The sequence below is a fragment of the Alexandromys fortis genome, unplaced genomic scaffold (assembly GCF_014885135.2).
Source record: "Alexandromys fortis isolate MF-2015 unplaced genomic scaffold, M_Fortis_MF-2015_v1.1 scaffold_18, whole genome shotgun sequence".
Classification (NCBI taxonomy): Eukaryota; Metazoa; Chordata; class Mammalia; order Rodentia; family Cricetidae; genus Alexandromys; species Alexandromys fortis.
The window spans coordinates 12,449,105-12,453,724 of NW_026067897.1; positions in this window are offsets into that span (position 1 = coordinate 12,449,105).

Genomic DNA, 4,620 nt, shown 5'->3' on the forward strand with positions numbered 1-4,620 from the left:
ATTCTTTCTATTAAAGACTACATATCTTTAAAAAAAAAAAAAAAGAGGGAGTCATAGTTCCAACTGGTTCTTAATGTATCCACTTTCTGTTTTATAAAAGCAATGCAAAGTAAAAAAAAAGTTCTCTTTATAAGAGTTACTGAGCAAATGAATAGAATAAATAGAGTTATAAACAAATGAATAGAAGAAACTTTAGAATATTGAAGTTAGAACATCATTTCAGAAAAATCAGATGGCAGAAGAAGCATGTGCACAGCTAAGAGAGACCTCCAAGATACTTGTCCCTGGAACCTTCACAGTAAGGAAGGCAAAAATCCCAGGAGACGGTGAGGTAAGGGGGAGGATGGGGCTTCTCTGGGGAAGCCCCAGTTCTGACATTTCCACAGCCTTCTCCAGTTCCTTCACCTTTAGAGACTCCAGAAAATGCCTGACAGGGAGGTACCAGCCATTGAATGACCGGAGGCAGTTGCAGAAGACGAGGCGAGAAAGAGGACACCACTCCAAAGGTTGTGCACTCCACAAGAGCCGCACCTGCAGCCCAGTCTCTGGAGGCTGCTTGGTGACAAGAGCAGCAATGGGGTTGACAGCTATGCTTCTGGAAGGTTTGTACCTGCATGGGGTGAGACAGATTGGGGTGCATGCATCTGCATTTTGCGAAGAAGTGCTCAATAATGAGAAGGAACAGTGTGCACCAATGAGCCTCTCTCAATTGTGGTGAACTGGCCGGATTCTTAGGTTTCTAAGTCCAGTTAGTGCACTCAGGGCACAGCCACTTAACTGAGGGTGAAATACAGATCCTCCAGGTTCCTTTACTCCTAAAAGATGAGGTGTTGCTCTGTAAGTCTTAACTAGTCCCAGTCGGGGGCTTAAAGGTGCTTGTAATTTGTATTCATTGCAGAGTTCCGTTGACATCTTTCTTTTTCAGGTTAATTTTGATACCAAGATACATATATATTCACATATATGTGTGTCTAGTAGGGCTACATGTGTGTTCATGCGTGTCTGTGCATATATACATGTGCGGAGATGTTTGTATGTGTAAATGTGTATACAGGTGTGTGTGTGTGTGTGTGTGTGTGTGTGTGTGTGTGTGTGTGTGTGATTGAGTGATAGGAGGAACTCCGCTGGTATGGGGAGTATGCTCTCTCAGTGGGATTCTTGACAGTGAAGCAGAGGATCGGTTAGACCCCTAATGTCCTGAGAACGGTAGTGGAGCGCTCATCTCAGGAATATCTGTTGCAGCCAGGACTTGCTGGCTGTGCTGAGAACAATACAAACCACGGACAATTGTGGTTTTCTTTCTTCTTGAGAGTGTGAGAATATTAGGATTCATAGTACTGCAGCTAAAGCATTTTGCCTTGGTGGTGGTGTATACTGGAGGTGTTTTTTTTTTTTTCCTTCCCTCTCTTTCATTATATACATCTGCATGACACCACCTGGCTGGACAGGACAAGGGATAGAAAGGAGAACAGGAAAAAACGGGTCAAGTTTGGGGAAGAGTCTCCTGAAGCAGAAAGGCGTGTGATGTGTATGTGTATGAGGACAGCACCCATAGGTCCCCAGGAAACAACCACAAGCCTAAGGAAGCAAAGGACCAGGAATGTTCTTCATGCCTTGGGCATACTGGCCTGGCCTCTGACTTTTCCCACTGCTCAACTCTACTGGTCCTTAGAAGAGGCACCATTCCAGCTGACTCCTGCAGGTGCTGAGGAGGGAGAAGAAAGGGTGAGGGATGCTACTGCAAGGCCTTGCTGTGACCAGGACCCCACCCGTGTTTCTCACTTTATGATCATGAGAAGTGCACAGACTATGACAGCTCTTTGGGTTCTTTGTTGATTTCCATACCGTGCCAGCTTTGGAGAAGGAACCACAATGAATGGGTCTGTCATCGTTCAAACCCTACTATGGTAACAGGGGTCTGTTTGAATTACCTTTCTATTGCCGTGATACAACATTATTACTGAGAGTTTTTTTTTTTTGGGGGGGGGGGGGATTATGGCTTCTGAGAGCTAGAGTTCACGGTGGCAGGAACAGCTGTGAACTTATATCGTGATCCGTAAGAAGGAAGAAGTGAGCAAGAGATACACAGAATGGCACCAGTATTTGGACAACTCAAAGCTGTCCCCCAGTGGCATACCTCCTTCAACAAGCACACACCTCCTAATCCATCCCAAATGGTTACATCAACTTTACACCAAAAATTCAAACCTATGAGCCTTTGGAGGAAATTCTTATCCAGATCACACAGGACCTTACTCTCTATGGCAGGGCAGTGCCTTAGCCTACAGCTTCCATTTGAAAGTCATGTCTCACCGCATCTGCCACCACAGCATGCCCGGGGTGAGTGCTGTGGGGAGGCTTGTAGGCTGTCCCTTAGTGGGTGCCTTATCACTGATCCTTAGCTGACGATGACACCTGGTGAGAGAGGTGAAGGAAGTGCATCCTACATGTCACAGCCAAAGTTCCAGTTCAAACCTTGGCCTTGACAACCTGCTAAGGACTACTGACAACTAACCACTCGAGGCAGGCTCCCTACCTCTAGCAGTATCCCCTCCCTGCTGCACACACAGGGCTGCTCTCTCTTCTGTGAGCTGCTGGGAACAGCCCACACTTCCATAGAGACATGGAGCCTCCTTTAAACATGTCACAGCAACTACGCCTGTCTGCTGTTCAATTTAAGCCATGTAAAGTCAGGCACAATCCAGCCTGCTGACTACTTGTCTCCAGGGCAGTTATCTCGCTACCTGGTGCAAGTTTGTTCAGTAAAAGGTTTTGCCTCCTGTCAAGGATATGAGAAAAGCTTAGTCCTCTGCCACTATGCAGTCATCCTTTGGGGAAATGTTCCTCGCCACCCACAAGGGTGGAATGAATCTCAGATGAAAGCTTTTGATTAAACAGGCCTTTCTGGCAAAGGCGCCTCATGTCACTGGCTGCAAAGTGTTGCCAGGATGTGAAACTGAGCCAGGTCCCATCCGGCTTTCGGATTTCAATAAACATCAATACTCATATGTTTAAAATGGAAGCAGAATCCCTCAAAAGAACTTAAACTGTGTAGATGTGAAGATGAAAGACAGCAGTGATCTGAGAGTTGGCAAGACAGAGTTTCTGAGCTCTTAGATAAAAACTGAATGGGCTGAACTGGCCAGCGGAGAACAAGAGCATGCAGTTACACAGTCAAGATCCCTTCTGTAGATGAGGAAACTCAGACCAATACACAGTGTCTCTGGGATCAGTGAATGACAGCTGGCCAGTGGTTCACTTGAGTCAGATCAGGTATTTTCTTTGCCCTAAGACTGGACTGAAGGCCATGACACCCCCAAGGGAATCAGTTCACAAGAACCCAACTGTCAGAACCAGTAGTGGTCTCACACATCAGATGCCTTCACCAAAACAGTTAGATGGAGGTGATGATCCAGTCTCGTCACAGGCTAGGAAAACAGGGTCAAAGGACCACTGCAAGATCTTGGGCTTGTGAAGCTATTCAATGAGACAGCATCCATCAAGTACACATCAAGAGATGCACTAACTGAACCTGTGGAAAACACATGGAACTGTAGGGAGAGCAAGGACCTATGAGCAAGGCATGGGCCTTTGGAGAGAGCATAAACCTGTGGACAGAATATGGACCTCAAGATAGAACATGGATCTGTGAAGAAGGATGCCATTTTCCAAAACTCATTTATTTAATCAACTTTTCCTAAATGAGTTGCAGATTTGTTCAGCTTTGTTAGTCTTAGTTTCCAGGGTTTATGCTACATTTTTGTTTAGGGATATTCGCAGGTCTACAGTGAAGTCAGGGTTCGTGTCTACAGAAAGGAAAATAGAGTCCCTAATTCTACCTGGTAGAGGAAGAAAACCACAAACTAACTAGATAGCTGCTCTACTTTAGGGTATGATGCAGCTACAAGAAGATCCAAGCAATGTCTCTGCAGAGCTGCAGCTCTGCTCTAAGGACTCCAAGGCTCTACAAGTCAGCTGCTGTGGTGCGCAGGGGCCCCTCGCTTGTGCTTGAAGTCACCTGTGGATGATTGCAGCGCAAAGCACCTGCGTTGACTTGGCTCTTTCAAGACAGAGAACCCGCATTCAGGGAATTTCTCTACTTCTATTTAAACTAGAGCACCAAGATTTCATGTCAACATTTTTCAGATGTACCTTTCCCACTACCCTGCTCTGCTCTGAATGACTCTCCCTCCCAGCATCCTTGATTCTGCTCATCACAGAATTTTAAATCTATTTTAATTGCTAGAGTATAACTATTCTCTTTTATTACTTATAATAATTATTAGTGTTATTTTCTGGCTGTGCCTATTTTATAAATTGAACTTTTAAAAATGGTGTACATATAAAAAAAAAACACACAATGCAATGAGGCAGGTGGCCCCTGTAATCCAGCACTTAGGAGATGAAGGCAGACAGAAGAAAAAGAATGCATACACCCAGAAAAAAAAAAACAAAGGAAGGAAAAAATCAAAGTATAGTATACATGTGTTCCAGTGCTATCTGTGTATCAGGTGTCTACAGGGGCCTTAGAGCTTCTCCCACAGAGAAGTGGAAACAATTGTAATCAAGTCCCTGTATTCATGTATAGACAAATGCCTGAGATAATTCCAAAGATGAAAG